A 23,601-nucleotide genomic window follows, 5' to 3' on the forward strand; every position below is an offset into this window, starting at 1 on the left:
GCTAGTCAATCTCACTGTATTTTTAATTAAAAAAAAAAAAAAAGGTTTTCATTTTATGCCAATCCAAATTTACCGTTATCTAAACCTTCAAAAGAGTGAACAAATGGCTTCTTTTCAATTGCATTTAGTTTTAACTGGTTTTCATTTATCAAATTCTGTCCTGAACTGTATCCATGATAATAATTAGAGTAGGTTTTCCATTTACACACAGACAATTCTAAAAATAAACTTAATCTATGCAATATTATAAACAATCTGAAGCTACTTTAAAAAATAAGTAATCCAGAAAAATAATTAATTTACCTCAGTTTCTAAGTGATTTCTTCCAATTCTGATGTCAGTGGATGAGGATGTGCTTCATTACAATGAGCACTAATTGACATTTTCTGACCATTCTCAAAGACAAGCCAAAATCTGGCTGTTCATGGAGTCTGAAGTTTTTCCTGTGGAGGAAAGAAGTCCCTCTGGCTTAGGTTTGAGATGTGGTAGCAGAAAGTGAGTGGGATATTTTAACATTTTAATTGTGTGTTAATGATTCGTTAAAGTTATGGACATTGCAGAATTGGCCCTGAGTCAAAGCTAATGACCAGATTTTCACTTCTGTTCCTTACTCATCTTCAGTAGCTCCTGGCCACTGTTTCTATGCCAAGAGAAGTCCAGTGTACTTGCTCCTAAATTTTAATATAATTTTATCTGGTGACTGACTTAAAGCATTAAAAGATGCTTGTCTAGGAACATTCTCAGGGCCCTGTCCTAAGAGAGTCCCTTGATCATTTCTTGAAAGGATGTGATATATGTCTCTGACAAAAGGCAGGCAGGGTTTTTTTACTCTCAGAAAACCCTTGTCATTCATATTTCACCAGTTAAAGAGAAAAGAGTTTGGGAGAAGAAGCGTCACCAGTCACACACTCCTTCAATAAATTTAGAATCAGTTATATCTGGGTTTTCAACAAACTAGAAAATATTTACTGTGAATTGTTTTCTTCATCCATGGAAGAAGAAATCTTTCAAGTCATTTGTTCACATCTTTTTAATCCAGTTTCAGACATGAATGTGCTGTAATTTGTAATTATACTAGCACCTGAAAAAAGCATAGGTAAACATGCTCATGTAGTTTGTGTGCTTTCCTTAAGATATGAAACTTAATTTTCCTTTAAAATAGTATTTCAAGGTTTTTCCATGCATGCCGGATATTTTGACAGTTCATATTTACAAATGCAACTTCTGTTGAATGTAATTAAGCAGAATAAGGCATAAGACAACTGCATTAATGGAAGGAAGACTTTTGGGGCACAAATGGAAGGTAAGCTTTCCCTTTTCTCTCAGTGGAAAAATTATATGCTGTTATTTTGAATTAAGCATTTATGACATATATGACATGGGTTATTCTGGACCAGTTTTTAATTATAAACTGTCATTTTAACCTAATCTTGGAACCCCATGTTTTAAGAAAGTGAAAACTCATGAAGTCAAGGGTTTATAGAACTATGGCTCATTGAAGGGACTTTTGTCTATTTCTGCTGTCAGTTCTGTTTAAACATATATAAAAAGTTTCCTTTATTAAAGTAACTTGTGGTGGAATAGGAACATGTTCTATTTGATCATGCTTGTGGAATGTCTTTTGTAAAAGAAACTATTTTGGAAGCCACATCCATGGAATGAACACTGATTTCAAATTTATCTCTGTCCAGTGAAATGCTAATCAGAAATGTGCTTAAATGATTGAGTAGAAAGAAAATTGGGACCTTACTCAAGTCAGTGATAAATTCTTGCATGTTTCCAACAGCTTGGTAAGTTTTTTTTACTGCCAACAACAATAGGATCATAAGTTTGGCTTACTTCTGTGGCAACAGGTTTGATCTTACCAAGACTCACTGAGTTAGTGATAAATACAAGTTTATCTGTAACCTTAGAAAGCAAGATAAACAAAGAGACTGGAGAAAGTGAGCACCTTTCTAAAGGCAGAGAAAATTAATGATATTAATGACCAGATTTTCACTGTTAGAAGTTCTTCCCTATAGCATTACTTGAGACTCTTTGCTGAACATCTTCTTTAGGCACATACTCCCAGAGCAGATCACACAGCTGCATCAGTTTAAGATAGAAACTCCTCATCTTTCTGCTTTTTTTCTGACAGTGGGACTGGGGTAATGGAAGGGAATATCCTTAAGCCTCAGTAGAGAGTGACTGGTCCAGTTCTGCCCCTTCTAACCTCAGAGGTGCAAACTCCCTTTGTCACCCCCTTTCAGATTATCCAGCAAAGTGGAAAGAGAAAAACTACCTCCACCTCCACAGCTACACTTACCAAAGGCTTTGGTCCTGTTCTTCTTAATGACTCTTCTAAATCCTCCTATTGTTAATCCTTTTTTAACGTTCCACTTTTTCTGTAATTTCTCTTAGTACACAAGGTATCAGTCCTGATTGCAATTTTCACCAAAAAGTTCCAATTTTGACAGGACAACACATGAGGAAGTATATTTCCAATATGATTTATGCAGAGCTATTCTGCCTGCTATTACAACCAAAAATTAATAAGGACTCAGTTTACATTTCCTAGCAAACTCATCAGGCATTTTATGACAGCAGGGGACAAAGTTCTGATGTTTATGTCCTCTCTTTTTTCCTCTTGTTCAGCTAAAAGGTAAATTTTAAAACTGAATGGCTACCTAGCCCCTCTCAGTAAAAGTGAAGACATACACCAGGAATGTGCAGCAGAAAGAGAACAAGCTGAAGCTGGTGTACTGATGGCTCCAGGTTTTTTATTCATTCTCAGAATATCTACACTTTCATAAACAAGACCAGTGATGTATTCAGGGCCTTGTTGCCACAGATCTGAAGCACTTGGACAAAATGAAACACATTGGGCCAGGTCCTTAGCAATGTTTCAAGGAAACAAAACAACTTGGGCCAGCTCAACATGTACTATTTCTTTTGGATGTTTTTAAGCATAATTTACATTTTTTGTTTGGACACATAGAAATTTTCAGCCTTCAAAGTGCAGCTAGACGATCCTATTATTATCAGAAGAACAGGAAAAAAATGTTTTAAAACTGTATGAGGTGCTCAGAACAACTCAATGAGAACTTACATTTTCTCCTGCTTCCTTTACATGAAATTGCTTAGAAACAGAACACACTTGAAACAAACACTTCAGTAAGCTCCTTCAAATTACCCAAAGCCAGACTTTTTTTTGCTAAGGGGCTGCAAACACTTAGGTCATGTTACAGCTGATAGCAGTTTGTTTTGTTTGTCTGCCATAGCTGCAGATGACAGAGATCCAAAAGCCATTGACTTGAATAGGCTCTGGTTTGATTGTGGGGAAAGGATTTCCAGTGTAGATAGGAATGCTTGAAACATAATCATTTAAAGGCTCCAGTTTCAGAAAAAATATTCCAGCCTCTGCCTTTCCCTCTCCTTGCACATGTACACATTTGCTTAGGATCAAATTCTCACTCCTTTGTTCATATTAGATAACCGTGAAACCACCAAAGCCATTCAAAGAGCAAGGTGTAATATAGTGTGAATAAAGCTTTAAATACTTGCCTAGAGGTGGGAATTTTCCCTTCAGGCCTTGTTGAAAAGCTATCAGGCATGCTTGCAAAGGAGGTCAGCAGATCACTGCTCGTTTTTATGTGCAACATTGTCATCAAAAACCCCACTTGTATTAATACCATATTAATGGTTGCAGTCAGTTCTCCCATGGCTGAGAGTGCCAGGGCTGGTGCTGCACTTTCCTTGCCAGAGAGAAACAAGTTAGCCTCAGGCTGGCCGTGCTTTTCCAGACTATAACTCCCAGGTGCAGAGTGACTGGTCCAGACAGCACTCACCAACACATGCATGTCTCAGACTTCCTCACAACAGCTGAAAACAGGATTAATTCCTTCACCAAGAAAAGGGGACCAAAGCATAGCAGCCAAGTGGCTTGCTGCTATCATTTATTTTAAACTTTCAAAAGAAAAGAAATAATTTAGGAGGGCCAGGGGTGCATGAGAGAAGGAGAGTGATGGGGAGGGAGAGAGGAAAAAGGAGAAAGGAAAGGGAGCTCTGACTCAGTCAGTGAATCACTTTTTTTTTTTTTCGTCTCTGAACAAAAGTTCAGACTTATCATGAACAACTCAAGATCTTCTGAACTGATAACCAAAGTATACCAAGGGGACAAACAGTATTTTTTAGTTTCATCTTATTTTTTTTTCTGTGATAATGCAAACAAGTAATAGTCATGGGTTTCATTAAATCCACAAATTTCTGTATTAACCAGAGAATAATGTACCAAGATAGTACATAAATTAACTTGGAATGGTGCAGAAAAGGAAGACATTACACATTTTTTTGCAAACAAAAATATGAAATTTCATGCTGAACATAAATTTACAGAATTGCCTTATGTAGCACAGAAACTGAAGACACCTGGAGTAAATGAAGTCCTTGCAAGGTGACTTGGGGCAGCCAACAGGACCTGCTGGGGGTTCTGGACACTTAGGTGCTCTTCTGGCTCTGTCACTTGCTTGTTGGATTAATATGGACTACCCACTTCTATTTCTACCAATTTACCAATTCCCTTTACAACTGATGGCATTATACAAGATAGGTTTCACTCAATACTTTAAAATACCCATACCCTAAGAATCAGTAGATGAAACAGATGTTGTTGGTCCTCCCAAAATCCAGCAGAATTTAAACATGGGCAGGTGCCAGGTCTCCCTGCAGGGACACTGAGACAGGCCTGTGAAACACAGCAGGGAAACCTGTTGCACCTGCAGAGTTTGAAGACTGAAAACCAAGTATCAAGCTTCTGGCAATCATCAGTTAAAAAGCAGTAGAGTTTTAGTTTATAGAATTAAAATAATGTCTGCAATTTTAGCTAGGATCTCAAATCAGCATCAAAACAATTTTTCAAGTCTGAACTTAATTCACTCATCAAGTAATGATAATTATTCTCTCATTAGGTCCTGTTACCAATTTAAGTAGACTTTAAAGTAGTTAAGGTGGAAACAGTCCAAATTTCAGTTTAAATACTTCACTTCACAGATATTTTCCATTATTTTAGACAGATAATATTTATTTTTATTCAGAAATCCTTATAAAAACTTCTTCTGAAATATAATATCCCACAGCCCTTCTTAATTTTTATTTTTTTATAAAACTGTATGTGCAAGTGTACTTCCATTCTTATCACTTATCACTTATCACTTATAAGTAAAATAAAGAGAATGGATTGAAATAATTTTAAATAACTTTTCTTCTTATTCTAGACATTATTTTGTGAAATAGCACACTGTTTAAACCCAAGGCTTCTTAATTAAAAAACAGTGTTCTATTGTATCCTGGTGATAGTTATATTACAAAGACATGATTTCAGTACTATGGGCTACATGTGAATTAAACATCTGCCTAGTATTTATTATAACATCAATGCAAAAAAACTATTAGAGCATCAAATTATCATGTTACAAAGCTGTGAGATTCATCCTGTCTCTGGGGATTTTCAGATATTAGACTGATGCAATACTTGTTCTTGGCCAAGTAAACTCTGTGCTCTTTTCTTTGTTTCATTATGTATAAATATGTACATGCATTGTTTATAGCTTGTGTATACTAAGCAAGGCCAGGTCTGATTCACAGCTGTGAAATTAATCATGTTCTATGTACAAGGGGTTTCAGGGAAAATTGTTTTAAATCAGTACTCTGACTCTTCACAGTGTTTCTTTTCTTGTGTGGTAAATAGTTAAGGCCAGGCAGTACAACTGGTAAGTTGAATCTACAATTATATAACAGGGCTAAAGAACAGAAGATTAAAAGTAAAAGAAAAAAAAAAGAAAAAAATAGAGCACAGTAACTTAAAACATATTGAAACATAAACATACAGCATTCACAGCATAAATCAACAGCTTAATGTATTAACTACTTGGCAAAAGAATGACATTTACCCTTTTAACTATTTCCTCAGCAATTTCCTTCTATGATGCAAATAGCAGTGTACAAAAATGTAAAACTGGCAGCCTTGCCAGACATATGACACAAAACACGTGACAGGAGCTCAAATGGAAAAAGATCAGTGAGCACCTCTCAAAGTGTGAATCCAGATTTGTTTGTGAACAGCTTCCACACATCATAACAGCAGAAAATGCTTTTTGCTGGTTCATAGCCTGAACTGACATTTTTAGAGTTGTACCATTGCTGATTTTCTAAAATTACTTTGACCATGAGCGAACACAGATCAAAGGGATTAAAATTTGTCTTTCTTTCACAATCAGTGAAATAAAAACTCAAGAATCTGGACACAAAAAAAAAAACCAAAAAACACTAAGATAATATCTGTATCTTTCAAATTACTGAGAAGAAAATCAACAGTGAAGAGCTGTTCAAGGGTATTTATTGCCAGCACCTCATAGTACCATAGAAAATGCAATGCCGCTGGACCTGGGAGTGACATTAGTGACATTCCCCTGGAAAAGAAGCTACAGACTGAGCAGGATCCCCATCACACTGCAAATTACATTAGACAATGAAGAAAACTCAGTCCTACACATCAGTTCTTTATTTTTGCCAAAGAGGAGTTGAGAGACTTTTCCAGGGGCATATCCAGGTGTAGAAGTGGTGGATTGCAGAGCTTCTGGTAATTTGTGCAAAATATGCTTTCCTCACTCTTTTTTTTTTACCTTTTTACTCAAGAAAGACTTCTTCAGAAGTCCTCTGGATCAGAGAGTTATATGTGAAATGGAGAAAATTGCTCCTCTAACAACTATGCTTAAGAACAAAACCCCAAAAACAAAAACCCACAAACCAACAAAAAACCACTTTGCACCGAAGCCTTGAAAAGAGTTTGAGAAGCTAAACTGTAGTTTCATAGACTTTCTTAACTGCAGCATTGAAGAAGAAAAACACTCTTGTGAAAGGATCTCAAAGAGAACTGCTGCTTTGACACCTCCTACCGACTGCTGCAGTGCTGCTGAGCCACTTTTCAGAGCCTGTCTCCACCTGAGTGCAAAGATGCAGAGCACAGATCTAACCCCCACACTTATGGCACCCAAATTTTAAGAACTGCAGTGCTAAGCTGAACCAGCCCCTAAGTCTTACCTGAAATCCAAGCACACCAAAGAGAAAAAAATTCAACTCATTGAACACTTCAGAAACCCTAAACATTTTATTAGATATATTTTTTGTGTTAGTTCTCTTTTTAACACTTTTTCTTTTTTTTTTACAGGAAGATCTAGGTTCCTAGTTGCAAAGTTGAATGGAAAATATCTTGAGAAGACTAAATCATAAACTTAACTGAAATATTTATAACTCATTGTTCTTCCTGAAGGCATAGTCCACATAGAGAACAAGACTCTGTTAAAATTAATATTTTCCATTCCATTATCCATACTAGTTTCAGGATTTTACTGTTTCAGACTTTTGAATCCAATTTGTACTGAAATGATGATGTGTCATGCAAAATAGTAATTGAGACATGCTTATGTTTTTGGATCATGACAGTTAAGTAGGTGAAATCATCCTGTTTTAATTACAAAGCAACTCCCCCTCAACTGTGTTTCTTATGGTTAAAGTTTTTCCCCTAATAAAATGCAAAGGATTATTATGAGAAAAACTTATGTCATTTCTTGACAAAGAAGAAATATATTTCCTGTCTACCATGTGTCTAAATACTGTTCACTTCAACAATACCACTGAGTCAAAAGCAACTTTGCATAAACCAGGATTTGACCTTTTTAGGTTTCTCCTGAATAAGATATTTAGGGAAAATGAGTAATATACTGAGAACAGTTAGTCTGAAATCACAGCAGAAGAAAAGTGGTTTGTAGCAGTCATCTATATGATAAAAGCGTGTTTTATTTTATTTAACAAAAGTAAGATGAGCTACTCAGGACCAGGTCATGTTCCTCACTACACTGGAAATTCCTAACAACAAGAAGAACTGTCCTGCATCCTACAAGTCAAGAATTCATTACAAGTTCTTGATTCACACTTTTATGCGCCAACTCGTATAAAAGACATTATGTCAAACATTTTTCATAAAAGTTGTAAAAGCTTGTATCCTGAAAGTGCCATTTCTTGGGCTCAGAAAATACGTAATCCTTCTTAGAAGTGCTGATTTCTCAAATGCCTGACTTCACAAATGCCATGGGCATTCATTCAGAAGGACATCTGTCAGAGAAGATAGAGTTATGTTCTTTTCTCTTTGTCTGTCCTTGTGCCAGAGCATATATTCAGAGGTTTCTTGCCTTCAAAGCTTCTTAAAAGAGACCTCTACTAGACATTCCTCTTTCAAGAAGACAGCCTCAACTGCCAAACTCTTGCCTGCTCCTCCTTATGGAGCTTTTGAATAGCCTCTGTCTAGTGTTCCAGCAAAGAAACTTCTCTGTTCCAGTATTATTTCTGTGTCTTACATGATTCCTCCCTGTATAATGAGCACAAACAACCCCGGAGAAGAAAGTGAAATTTGTAAATCTTTGCTGATGTTAGAATGGAAAATTATATTCCTTTCCTCACATTCAATAAATTATTGAAGATTCCCTGAAAAATAGAATCTTAACCCTTGCAGTAGTAGGAAAAAAACCAAACCAACTTTTCATATTGTATGAAAGAATACAAAAATATTGTTTTGATAATGACTATTTAATCACAGAACAATAGAATTATTTAGATTGGAAAAAAACATGAAGATCATAGAGTCCAAGAGTGTTTGTCTTATTTCATTTTGAGAGGCATAGCTGTAAGAGTTTTCCAGTCTGTGGATCCTGATCTCAAATACCATCAAACCAGTGAGCATCTGTAACACAAAATCTCTTTTTTCCTCAAGTATGTTATTAACAGATGTCTGCCTCCTGCACATTCTACAAACTGCTCACAGGTGGAAAGGAAATTGTTTTAAAGCACTGTAACAAAGACTTAGAGTAAACTTGTACCACCTACCCAGAGACCCTAGCAGATCCCCAGAAAGTCATAATGGAAGAAAAACACAGGGTATTAGAACCAGAAGGGCTTTCTTGAAGAAATTGAAAACGCTTTCAAGCAAGAGGAGTGGAATTAACCATAAAGTCTGCCAAGCATAGAATAAGATAGGCCAAAAACCACTTCCTTAAATAATTGTAGGAGGGGTCAAAACTGTGAATACAATTTTTTTAAACATACCAAAAGCAGGAAGCAAGCCAGTTTGTCTTCAGGGTTGATAGCTGATATAAAAAAAAGATTTTTACAAGAGAATTTCTCCAGCAAGATGCAGTCTTAGCAGAAATGCTGAGTGAATTGTTGGCGTTGGTGTTCACTATAGTGTAATGCAGGTAAGCTCTGACACTGAGCTTTTCCTTATGGCAGACAAATCCAAGGAAATAGCTCACACTGAAGTTTGCTTAGAACAGTTTTAGAGTTCTGATTTTTTTTTTTTTTGTTTGTTTTTCTAATCATTATAACACTAAGAAAGCAAAATAGTTTTCCCTTGAAAACTTAAAATCAGATTATATTTGAGATGATTAAAATTTCTTGAGTCATCTTGAATGCTGGAAGACTGCAGATGCTGGATGAAATTGTGGGTTTTCAAATAATCTACAGGAGATATCCAGGAAAATACACATAATTTTTTTTTTCTTGGGCTGAGTAGCTGAACTGTATAATAAAGCACATTAATAAATATGATTTAATGGAGAATATTCAGTATGAGTTTAACTGGGGGAAATGGTGCTTCATTGTGGACTCAGACAAATAAAAAAAATTACACAGGAAGTCCTTCAAATAATACAGGTGGATTTTCAAAGAACTTTCAAAATTCCTAATCAAAGTCCTTACTCTAACAGGGAAGGTTTTCTCAAAGACTTTGTGTCAGTTAAAAGCTGGAAAACAAATAATGAGAACAAGCAATCTGAAATATTACTATTTTTATCCCATGAAGACCTGCACTTCAATGCATAATAAATAACAGGGCTTGGGATGAAAACAAACAAACAAACAAACAAACAAACAGAAACAACAAAAAAAACAGAAAAAAACTCCAAATAACTGTTAATATACATATTTTCAAGACATTTGCACCAGAAATGGATTTTGGAGGGTTGAATATGCTATAGGATATCAGAAGGTTAAAAGATCAAATGAAAACTAAATATTGATAAATATAAAATAGTAAAAGTTTAGTTACTCATATTATTGACTTTGAATAAACTGCTCTCAATGTGGAAAAGGCTCTTTGGATCATTCTTATTACTATAGAATCACCAGTGCAGTGATCAACAGGGGAAAATAGAATACTGTTAAAGACACAAGAGGAAAACTTGTACCACTGTAAAATTCAAACACACCAGCTATGCTGCTGAAATTGCTCCTCACCACTCTCCTCTCCAAATAAATATGGTAAAACTTGAAAAGATATAAAGATCTGTGACAAGAATGATGAGAGAAGAGGAATACTTTCATACTTTCCACCTGAGAAGTTTTTAAATAGTCTAGAACTCTTCTCAGGAAAAGAAGGGACCCAGAGTGATTTGACAGGCTGTAAAATCATGAATAGGCAAAGAAGGTCAATGGGGAATAATCATTCTCTGTATTTTACAGCACAAGGATGAGAAAGACCTAGGTAGAATTATCAGGCAGTAAGTTTGAAGGAAGCAACTGGAGTACTTTTTCACACAACACCTCATTATATTGTGGAACTCACTGCCACAGATAATTTCACATGCCAAAAGTGTAAATGGATTCAAAAACACATTTAAAAAATTAAGCACTGGAAGATCCATCAAAAACTAATAAAGCAGATGATGTGGTGTAATCTTCAGTTTGAGAAAGGCCCAAGAAGAGATGGCTGGAAGCTGCACAGCTGCACACCAAAGCATCTGCTGACCACTATCAACAACATGATGTTGGCACACAAGAGTTTTAAATCTGACTAAAACCAGATGGTTTTATATTCTTAACTCTTGTCACAGTTTCTAGTGAGTTCCCCTCACCCTGAGCACAATTCCTGAAGTATATTACCCCTGTCTTTTGTCTTTAGTGACTTTCCATCTGCTGGTGAATTTGTTTTGCACATCCGTGCCTTCGTTCATCTTTAATGCTTGGATATACCCATGAAGAGAAACCAACATTCAGTTTATGACAAACCAGTCCAACAGGAAACACATCTCTCCCTCTGGAAGGCTATGTCCAGTTCCCTTGATCACCCAAGTTTTTAAGTTAGGCATCTTAGTTTCATCATAGCAGATAGATAGATCTAGATGGCAGTAGTTTAACATTCCCTTGGCTTAGTTACAAAAGAAATCAAAATATGTTTTATGACTGAAACTTCAACTGGTCAGCCATTCCAAGATGCAGCAATTTTAATGATGTAACATATTTTCACATATGAAAGCTGCAGTCCTTAATATTGTATTTAACTCATTTTTTCCTACATCCTCTGCTTCAATATCACGAAAAACCTCTGAAAATTGTTTATTTATTAAATATTTTCCTTGTCAGTGGCCTTCATATCAATGTCATTGAGTGGGTGAAAAAAGTCACAGTTTATAAGGAACCTAACTTTGAAAGCACAATGAAGTTTTTTTGTTTTTGTTTTTTGGTGGGTTTTTTTTTGTTGGTTTTTGGTTTTGTTTTTTTTTTTTTTTTTTTTTTTTTTTTTTTTTTTTTTTTTTTGTTGTTGTTGTTTTTGTTTTTGTTTTTGTTTTCTTGGTTTTATTTTGTATTTTGTAGAGCTAACAATCTAAGCAGTTTGGTATGTGATCAGCCCGTTTTCCTTTTTGGTCCAGGCATACCATTGACCTCCTCTTGTACAAGAACTTAGAAAAGCATCTGATTTTCTCCATATATGGATTTTTCAGTGCAAAAGAGATTTCACATGCATTGTAACACCCTTTATTTTATGGGTAGCATTTTCAGGAGGACTCTTCTAATTTCAACTCCAATTCAACCCCAATTCATGAGACAACTTAGGTCAGTGCTTTAGAAAATGTTCATTTTCTTCACTAAGAGACCTATACTTATGGTATTTCTGTCAAAGAACACAAGAGGCACATCATTGTAGAATGTGCTTTTCTACCCTCTTCCTTGCATCACCCAAAACAACTCACCAAGTTATTAAGTCACTCTTACACTGAGCATTCCCAATTTGCTGAAGTCAGGTCCCAAAATCTGTCACCCATAAACTAGATATTACTTTCAATTACATAAAGGCTCTAATTTGAAACTCTGGCAAAAAACATTTACCTACAGAAAAATTCCCTGATCATCATAGTCCCTGTATAATAAGCCTAGATAAAAATTAAAGCCCAAAGGCAAGAAGATTCTTAGGTGCTTCTAAATAGATTCAATTTACCTGTGTTTGAAAATGTTAAAATGTTAGCTTTTTTTTTTTTTTTTTTTTTAATGTGGGAGATTCTGTGAGAGGTATTCTGCCTCCACTATGAGACAGTGGCAAAAAGATATGCTTTGATAATAGCCTGCCTCTCGTGTTGCTGAGATGCTATTACTTTGTGTTTCAAACAGTTGGAGATTGAGAAAAGGTGTTCCCTTTCAGTACTCAAATTTCATGACACTCTGCTATTTTTTTCCCATCATATGGGAAATCCCACTCAAGGGAGAAGATATATATGACTACAGCTTGCAGTTACTTCGAGATGACAAATACCATGATGAAACAGAAGAAATTTCCCATTAAAATAAACCACATGTCAGCTTTCAGCTCAGGTTCAGCCTGCTCCCAACTAAGGAAACATGCCTGAGCTGTAGATCATGGAGTGAATGCATATCTGCTGTACTCAAAGTGGCCCACAGAGAAACAAACAGAAATATGAGCTAACAATGACTATGAGAATGAGCAGAAAAACCTCCAAGATCAGGCCATGCTGATACCAGTGCAGCCCCAAATGAAAGAGATGCACACAACTCTTTGCCTTAGACAATGCTTAATTATATTTTATCAAAATGAGTAGTGGAATTCAAGGCAAGCATTCCCAGTGAATGCTGGACCTCATGCTGCTTAAGGCATTCCCTGTCCCTGAATATAAAAAACCTCAAGAACTGAAAGCTTGCTATAAGATCCAGGAAAATAGAATGTATTTCCTTTGCCACAGATAACAGATTTCTGAGGACACAATTCAATAAAAAAATTAGTAAAAAATAGGTTTGAAGAGTAAAGGAAAAACTGGAAATAGGGAAGAAAAAGTACTAGGAAAAAGAAAACCCAGTTACAAGTGATCAGCTTCCTCCATTCTTTAATTAGGCAGAATGCAGAGAGAAAGTTCACGCTGAGTTTTCAGTTTAGCTCCCTCAAATTGACTCTATCCCCACAAAAAGCAATATTGAAGTGCTTAGGATTTTTTTGATGGATTTTTTTCCCCTAATACTTCATTGATTCAACAAAAGGCAAAGATTTTCTAAAATTTATGTATTAGCAAATTTTCTTTGGGAAAAATTTCATGTCTACCAGAAAGAAAGCTGAGATCCTGAATACTATAACTGCTTCTACCTCTCCTTTCTTTCACTCCCCCTTAATCATACTCCATTCTCAATTTTATAAAACCTGATTTTTTTCTTGACTCAGACATTCAACTAAATCTACACAATGATTGCTTTCAGGTCAGCTTACTTTGGTGTAATTCCTTAGATACTCACTGGGGAATAAAGTATTCCAGAAAAAACAGGTGAACTAACTTTCCTGATGTGAGAAAAAAAGAGTTTTAAATGGCTGACAGGGTTTCAGCCCTGATATTTGAAATGTCCTGGCTCTAAGGTACATCTTGTCCCTCTTGGATGAAGAGTCAAGATTAATATTTTTCTAAAATATTCATTTCATTGAGTTCAAGCCCTAGTCATGAGTAAATTATGCAGGACTTTCTAGGTCATCAAATGTTCTTTCTCAGCTGAAATGGTCAAACAGATTAAAGGGAGTTCTGCCATGAATGGGACCATCATTACCCATACACTTCATTGCAGAGAAATAGAATCAGATGCTGAAGGGACTTTATTCCATATGTAGTATTTCCATTCCAGTTAAAACAAGTACACGATAGTAACAGAAGCAGCAGCAATTCTATTTGTGGTCTTTAGAAAATGGATAAAAAAACAAGAAAAAAAAATCTTTCCATACATAGTAATATTTCACCATAAAGCAAAAAAACTAAAATAATTTTGGGTAAAACTGAGTTTGAACAAGTGTCAGATAAGGCAAAACGACTATTGCATATTTAATGGATGCACAGTGGTCCTTTCATTCTCATTATCCTAACTGCAAGGCCATGCCTGTGAATAGTTTGATAATGGTGACAAGTGACCATTTTGTTATGATATCAACCTTACATTTCTTTAAGAGATCCATTTCATTTAGAGATTTCTTCATTAGGAGATTGGTTTAAGAGGTATATCTTAATTTCTTCATTTATTAAGATTCTCTTAATAAATTAAAAAATAAATGAAAATATATTTATTCTCTTATTAAGAGATAAGATTTAACTCTTAATTTCATTAAGAAATCCGTAGAGTTTTACTATTTTGTAGTTTTTTTACCACAAACATACTCTTGCTAGCACCTGTATCTAGTTATTTTTGGTTTAAACTTAAATGTTTACCTAATTTTTGAAACATTGTGTTTATTGCATTTTAAGAGCACACACATGCAATCACTAATCCTTTTTTCGATCAAGACCTGAGGAATATAAGAGCCAGAGTAGATTTAAATATAAAATTGGAAATCAAGATGTCAAAGTCATGAGCAATAATAAAACACAGATTATTATAATGCATTTATTCCCTTGTAGAGATTGGCTTCAAAATAAATTGCAGACCTTTCTGAACCATGAGTAGACCATGTGATGGCTCCTCTGACCAGAGTGATTTTTCCTATTGAATATAACTGCTCCCTATAAAAACATTTAAGCTGACCCAGAAACAAAAAATATATATATTTTTAATTCTTATAATCTTAGGGTATAGCCCATATTCAAAAGAAAAAAATTGAAAATTTACTTATAGTTTAAGGGCAATAATGTTCCAGAATTCTTTAAATTATATGATAACTAAAACCTGCTGAATGATGAACATAAAGAACATCTTTTCTTCCACATCTTTCAGCTTTCATTGAATTCCATGATTTCCTCTATTTGTCAAATTTTATGTTATGTTTGGGTTTATCTCTCATAACTGTTTGAAAAATGAATATTTCACATTAGTATCCTACTGCAACATTTATTTCTTTTCCATGTCCCACAGACAACAAGTCACCTGCCTCTCTTTTATTTCTCCCATACAATTCAGTTAACTTAGCAGCTTTGCAAATACCTCCCCCCTTCTCTTTGTTCCAAACTGCATTGTCTCCCCATAAGTCTAATTCATAACAGGTTTACTACACCTTGTAACAATCTCTGTCTGACTTTGAGGGTGGCACCACTTCATACCTGAAGAAAGTTTTCTGTGCTGAACTATCTCAGCACAGTTTTCTGTTTCAAACTATCTCAGCTGCTCTAACAAAGGCATTCCCTTACAGGAAGCTGTCTGTCTCAGTGAGGACATGAATTACTAATTAAAAGAATCTGATTTTTGTTATTCATTAGTCTATCATTTATTTTTAGCTCAATAATAAAAAGGAGATGTAAATAGTCTATTGAGTCTAGTGCTAATATAGTGCTAATACAATGTGGTTAGCACAGTATGGCTGGCAAGCAAACACATTGCACTAAGAGCAAATAATTAATGACTCTGAGAATAACTGCTGAACTTTACTATATCCACAGATATAATGATTACTGGTAATTATAAGTAAAACCAGAAGTGTACAGAAGTTAGCATAAATTATTTAGAAAATACAAACTTTTCGATGAACAACCTAGCTGAGCTTGGACTTAGGAAAAGTTGGAAGCACAATCATTAAAATAGTAGATGGAGCTGTATGGTTTCACCTTTTTTGGTATTATATTTCAAAAACTCTTTGTTGAAAGAAATGGCGTGATGGAGACAGAAGTGATGAATGCACTGAAAAATTGCTTCCTGTCATAAATGACTTTATAAACCTACTGGGAAATTTTTCATGTCTACATCTGCTAGATGGTGACTAATGCAGGATAATCAAATTAGAAATCATTCAGCCAGGAGAGACCAGTGACCACACGAAGGTCCAGTGACTAAAGCAAGATTAGAAGTTGATATGTGTAAATCACAACTGATTCTAATCAGAAGCAGATGCCTGATTTCAGACAGGTCTTCATGGACAAGATGTCAGAAAAGATTAGAAATAATTGAGTAGATGGAGACAATGAAATGCAGACTCCATTATTGTACAAACAATTGAGAGAACTCTGTGCAAGTAGGTAGGTATGCATAGCATATGCAATGCAGGGTCCACAGAGAATATATATTAAAATTAATTTCTACCTTATTTAAATTAATAATAGCTAGCATGTACATCATATGTAAACATATAGTGAAAATGTGAAATAGTTGATTAAATTGGACATATGAGATAATATTCTCCACCATTAGATTTAACATGCAAACATATAAACATAACATTTGTTATTAACATATAGGCTTTATGCATGCTTTTGAAAATTGCATGTTTATAGTTAACTTCAAACAAATCTAAACTGTAAGCTGCATTTTAAAACATTCTTACCAGTGAATATCAATTAAAAATCATAGAATAAGTGAAAAATAAATTTGCTATTATGTTTACTATTTCATTCTTTTGTACTGTAAATTTTACTGCAACTTAGTGAAACTTTTCACTGATTGCTGACTTATATCTTAGGTTTTATTTAATATGTCCTATGTAGAATGTGTTTTAATGCCTGATAAAGAATAAACAAAGAGCTGAATAAAGAGAAAGTAGGATTTTTTTCTACTTTAATAACTTTAACAATTTATTGTCATAGTTTAAGAGTGCTGGATATGAATGTGTGTCCCCACCAATACTCTGAAGAATAATAAATGCCAAACATATATCACCTCCTCTTACCATTATCTAATTTACATAGGCACAGAGAACTGAATATAGTGAGTTATATGTTTTGAATAATAAATATGTTTTGTTATACTGGTTTGAATTCATGCAGAATATCTTGTATAAACATGGTTCTTAACTGTATCTGGAATGAGATATTTCACAACAGAAGGATTTCTAGTGCTAGCAGAAGACAAAAATACACTCTCTATAAAACCATGGCAATATTTTACCCATTATTTGCACAGCAGTTAGCACTGGGAAAAGAAGTTTTACGTTCAAATAACTAATAGATTTTAGAAAAGTGATTGTAAAAAGCCAGGGCACGGGTTAATTTTACAAAATCAGACATTTTTATGATTCTTCAGTTTTTAGTTCTTTGCTATTTTTGATTAGGTGACTTCTCAGACTCTGCTCATTTGCCAGAGCCTCAGTATGAATATTCCTGTGACTCATTACACATCTTGATTTTTGATTGGCCAGCTAAGACTCACATGGCTTCATCTCCCATGTAGACAACTATTTTACAAATTATATTTGCTGGTATTTAATCTTAATTTCCTATATAAATCCTTCTGTGACTGAGATTTAGACAAACACTTATACAAGCACTTCATTGGCATAAATGTTCTTCAAAGCCAAAGAGCAATTTAGACAAAGTAAGAGCTAGAGGATGTTAGCAAAAATTTGTCAGAAGCTTTCCTGTAAAGTGGGTGGGTGGGTAAGGTTATTGGGAATGATTTACATTCTGAATTTACAATAAAGTTACACCTTTACTATCACTGAGGGAAAAGGGCTATCAACTCCACCAATGTCTTTCAGCTAAATGTTCTTTATTGATTTTCATAGTAGGATTTTCAATATGGGTTTGAGAATAGCACAGAAGTTTGTTTCCACTATCACATTTATAATATTCCTGGACCCCCTTCATGCAGGTAAAAGTGATGACATTTGAGTAAGAGTTCTGCACAACTGAAAACAATGTCAGTAAGAGCAGACTTAAGATGCTGGCTGCTGATAGAGAACATATAAGTCATCTACACTAAACACAGAGTCACTAATCTAGAGATGAAATCATACTCCACTGCAGAAAAATAAGAACTTCAACTCACCCAGCCATGCACAATAGTTTCCTAAAGATCAAGACAAATGCTTGTACTCATTTGTACAATGACTGATAGAATAAAAAAAAAAAAAAAAAAAAAAAAAGGAATTTGTCTAAGTGTATATAAGATATATTTAGAAGGATAAATTCATGACTCAAAGCACATGTGCAATTAACATCTAAGTCCTTTTCAGCTTCTGAATGCAAACATCTAGAAGCAGGAGAAATTAGCAAAAGCAGCAAGTATATTACACACACTCAACAGACAGGATTTTCAAGCAGGAAAAAAACCACTCTTTTGTTAATTCTTTGAATCAACAACATATGTTGTTTACTTATTGTTGCATCTTGCAGAAAAAATAAAGTTGGCTTCAGCAAATAATGAGCAGATGAATTTTGAAGAAAGAGGACTGTGTGGCTAGAATTACGAATACCAGACAGTAATGCCATTATACTGTGGGCTTAAGGTTTTTCCACAGCAAAATAATAGCCTGCCAGGCAGACAAACAAATTAGCTGATGATGGACCTCCCTTCCACAACTAAGCTTTAATCCAAGACAGTCAGTTTAACTAATGAGGAATCCTCCTCTTGTTCTACAATCATAATTTGAAAGTGGTGTGGAACTGATAAACTGAAAAGTCAGTCGAGTTTTTGACCTTTCTCAGGAGTGTCGTTGACATCAGCTAGATGAGAATGTGAGGGCTCAGCCGTTCGAGTGAGTCTCCAGTGATCTAGCCCCTAGAAAGTCTCAAATAACTTCCTTAGTCATAACAGGCACTTTGGCCTGACTCACAGAACAGACTAGCATGTAAGTTCAACTCCCACTTAAAATTGTTAGTGGTTTGAGTTCATCTCACTTAGTTTTAACCAGCTTAAATGTACGGGTCTAGTCTAAACTAGATACTTTCCAAGAGCCCTAAAAACTCTTTCAATTTTTGAGTTTTCTATCTGAAATGTTTAGAATTCTGCTCTAAGAGGAGTGCCCAGTTTGAGTAAAATATCATGTATTAACTTGGTGGTTATCTCATATTTTGCTCCTTTTGGACTCACAAAATAGGAGTTTTCCAGCCTCTGACATCTGTTGACCATCAATTTCAGAGTATACACAAATTCTCATGTAAGTACAGGACAAAGTGCTGCCCTTTTTCAACACAAATATTTTGCTATTTGATCATTTGGATGATGGAACATTCAGCAATTTATTTCACTGTCACATGATACAGCCTGAACTGACTGCCTTCACAATTACTATGACTAAGAACCAGTAATGTGTTAAGCAGTAACCTCTTTGGAGAAAGGGCAAAAAGAGAGACAGATTTTCTCCTGTCCTCCAAATTTTACTCGAGCTAGCTTAATTTTCACAAAATGAAATGAGTAAGCCAGGTAGTAGGTGAGGATGTTTTGCCCTGAACTCTCTAGAAATGTGTAAAAATATGTTTTAAACGTAATTAAAGTCTAATAATAATTTGCAAAACAAAAGCAAGCTACTGTAATGGAACTGTTGGTGTCACATTAGTACTGACTGAAAAAAATGGACAGATTTGTGGATAGAAAGTACATGTTTTGGGACAGATGTGCTTTTTACTGTGGTTGCCACTGAATGAAATGTTGCTTCCCTTTGTAGCAGCCCTGTGAAAAGACTTACAGCGTCAAAAAAAAAGATAAATGAAAATACAGAGGAGTTTCTTTGCCTGCAATTTCTTATGACCACATGCAAGAAAAGAATGTTAAGAAAAATGCCAGGACATAATAATAAGTGGGAAATTAGTTTTTCTTTGTTGAATTGGTGGACAGAGTCACCACAGCATTTGTGAGAGCCCATTGTCCCCACGGTGCCATCAGGATGTTAACAGGTGTCCCATCCACCAAAGAGAGGATGTTCTGGCTGATCACTGCAGTCTGCACCACAACCCTAAAGCCTTGTGGCAGCACCAGGTGATATGTGCATTTCTCTGTCCACTTGTAGCACACTCACTTTTGATCCAGCCCTGCTTTTACACATTTTCCTATGACAATAGCAATCATGAAACAATGTTTAACTGCAGCTGCACCCACTGACACTTCTGTATCAGAAAACCTTCCTCGGAACCACTGAAGTTGGTTCTTGGTGTCTAAATTTCCACAGAGCTCTGTTCTCTCAATCAGAGCAGTGCAGAAATAATTCTGGAATCTCATCTTTCGCCCTTTTCAATCCACTGCTCTGATTTCAGAAAAAATATTAATTCAGAGAACATATCTCCCAGCCAAAAAAAAACATTTCTTGTATTTTGATAAGACACTTCAACAGAACAATTTTATTAACAATAGACCATGAAGCCAAACCTGACTTTGCTTATGAGTTTCAAAGCTCTTTAAGATAGTAAAAGCTAAAAGGTGAGTTCAGCATCTCATTGCATAGGTTAATCTTAGAAACTCTACTTCCTGGGATGCAGCTTGTAAAACCTCAAGACTGCTGATCAGTTTCTCTGATGACAATTAGTAACACATTATTATAGTGAATGACCACAATCAGTATCATGTTATCATAGCAAATGGCCATAAGAGGTAACCACATCAATTTAGTCAAGCACTGCTACCTTTATACTTGGGGTTTTTGCCTCTAAGCTCTTCTTAAAAGTCCTATGTTCCTCTTAGCCTGAAATTCTACAGGATTTTTTTGGATAATCTTAATATACTATTATTAGAAGACCCAAATTAAAAAAAAAAAATGTCTCAGCAAGGCATATTGAATATTTACTGCACATTGATGTATTTACACTACTGTAAATTAGGTAAAAAATAGTAAACAATACAGGTTCAAAGAGAATGACATAGCAGGCTCATTATTAATGGATTATTAATTTACAGGAAAGTTGTATTCCATTCCAGTAAGTTCCAGAGACACTACTTGCCTTTTACTACTCAATTTCCAGACAGTATAAAGTGGATCTACTATGATAATAAGATAAAAATGTAGAGTAGGTCTATGATAATTGTTTTAAAAAAACCTACCGTAATTGAATATGTCAGAACATTATAGCTGTTAAAAAAACCACATTTCTCCAACAATTGCAGGGCTAGGTGTTTTGAGTGACTGAAGGAGGAGGGAGTTTTAGGAGACTAAGCTTAAAAGATTTGTGCAGAGAGATCACAATAGCCAAAACCTGGGAAGAAAATGATTTTAGTCTAGAATTCCCTAAAGAGCACAAGATGAACTGCAAACCAAAGAATTTCTACTAAAAAAGCAGCACAAATGAAAAAAAATACTCTTTTCTAACATATATTATTTCCCTCAGCTTATCTGGTTTTATACAGAAAAAAAAATATTTTTATTACTTTTTGATCCACTGGCTTCAGAGTTCTGAAGCTGCCTGTAGATGCTTTACCCTGCTGTGTACAAATGAACTAAATACATAAACCCAGTCAGCTTAAATCTGTCAAAAATGCTTCTAGAAACAGGCTGTGCATGCAAGGACAGCAGATGGAAAAAGCTTTCAGCTGTGATGAAATAATCTACGCCCAAATCATTCAATCCAGCCAGTCAGCTCTGCAGAATCATTTTTCATAAGAAAATTCAAGATGGAACTCTGTCTACAAAGTAGTTTAGAAATAAATTAATTATTGTGGGTTTAAATGATCCTTTAAAAATGCATTCTTCCTTTCTCATACACACATGTAATCTACAGGCATTCTCTGTTCTGCTGAAATTCTGCCATCCTTAGAGGCATCAGTAGTTGGCTGTTACTGGAGGACAGATACAAATGTTGATTGTCCTCTGGATGGATAGGACATGACAAATTTTGTTTTGATCTGCCTTGGGGCACAGAAGATTTCAGTTCTCATCTTAAAAGGGTGCAATGCAAAAGTCTTGATGTGAAAAAAATTGGAATAATTACAATAACTGTCTAATTATACATGGCATGAAATAAACATCAATTTCAGTACAGTTCAGGAAAATCTAATGAGGTCTGATGTTTACACCTATTTCCTGGCTCCAGGCCAAGTTAATGTTCTCATCAAACCTGATTGGCTCTGTCAGGATCAAAATATCTGGCATTATATTATTATATAAACACTAAATATAAAGTTTTATAACACAGTATTGTAATCCATAATTATGTTCAAAATCTATCTGACTTTATTTCTGTCCCTTACACAGTGACTCAGGTCAAGAGACCATGGTCTCAGGGAGGAAAACACTATTGGGCTATTGGGTTATATCTTGAGCAGATCGTTGAGTCCTGAGGCACATATGAAATCTTACACATGAAATCTTTTGCAGATTGAGAGATTTCAATTTCTGCTCAGAGGAAAGCAATAGAATGTATCCCAAGTGTATGGAGAAGATGAACATTTCTTGTTATTTTACTTTTTCTCAACAGAAAAAATATAAGCATCTTTCCTATACTAGATTATTCTTTAGTGGTATATAAGTTAGAGGTCACACAGCAGACAGTTGATTTCAGTAGCCCAAAATTCCATCTGCAGATCTCAGAAGTGGTTTTTTGGGTTTGTTTTTTTTTTTTTTTTTTTTTTTTTTGTTTGTTTTTGTTTTGTTTTGTTTTTGTTTTTTGGTTTTTTTTTTGGATTCAAAACTAATAAATGAATGCAGTTATCTTAGTGAAAGTCAAAAAACTTTCTTCCTTTTTCTGAGACCACTAGGGCCTAAACTGAATAGATTAGACCCCCACTATTTTATAGCATTACAGCATTTTATAGCATGACAGAAGGAACTTGGGTCTTTGGTTCACAGGAGAGGCTCAAGGTCCTTGTCTGGGAGAGAAGTTCACAATTAAGGATCAACCTGCCAAGTCCTGGCAGAAGCCATGTCATGTCAAGAACAAGCAGATGCATATGAAAATTGGAAAATCTGTCTGGAAAACAACTAAGCTGAATTCATGCAAAAATATGAAGAAAGGGGTAAGGCTAATCCTCAGCTTTTCAGGGCCTGCCAATTTCCCTCTCTCTGTTAGAAGAAATTATTTATTTAGGCTTCAATTTCAGAGTGTAATGAAGGGATTTAAACTTCATCTGAGTATTGGTGCCTCCACAGAAATGAACCAGAAGGAAAATTGTGCTTCTGCATAGTTATGATGACCCACTGGCAGATGTGTGGGGATAAACTGTCTGGAGATTGCTTACAATAACCCAAACCCTCTCCTTTGCCAGCCTAATCTTTCCACCTAGATGTTCACTCCTGTCTCATAGCCAATAGTGAACTAACACATAAAGCCCAGAAAGGAGTCCTGACACTTCCCTGTAGTTGTTGCAAAGTCAGGGATAGATGTAGACTGTTGGAAGTACAGCCTGAGTAAGGGAGGAGTTCCATGACTGTCCAAATTGGTTTCCAAGGGAAAATGTGCTATAATCCCAGCAGAGCTGGTTGAGAGTTGAGTACAGAATCAGACAGAAATGAGACTTTTGCAGACAGAAGGGAGGTTAACTAGTGTAAGTATTTACCTCTTGGAAATTATATGTACTATGACAGTTGCCACTGTCAGTTGTAGTTGTTTGTCAGTTATAGCTTTGGTCTGGTAGATTTGGTTTCTCATATTATCAGAAGATTGCTTTGGGAAAATAGGTGCATAGTACTGACAT

This window comes from Oenanthe melanoleuca, chromosome 1A, assembly GCF_029582105.1.
Source record: "Oenanthe melanoleuca isolate GR-GAL-2019-014 chromosome 1A, OMel1.0, whole genome shotgun sequence".
Classification (NCBI taxonomy): Eukaryota; Metazoa; Chordata; class Aves; order Passeriformes; family Muscicapidae; genus Oenanthe; species Oenanthe melanoleuca.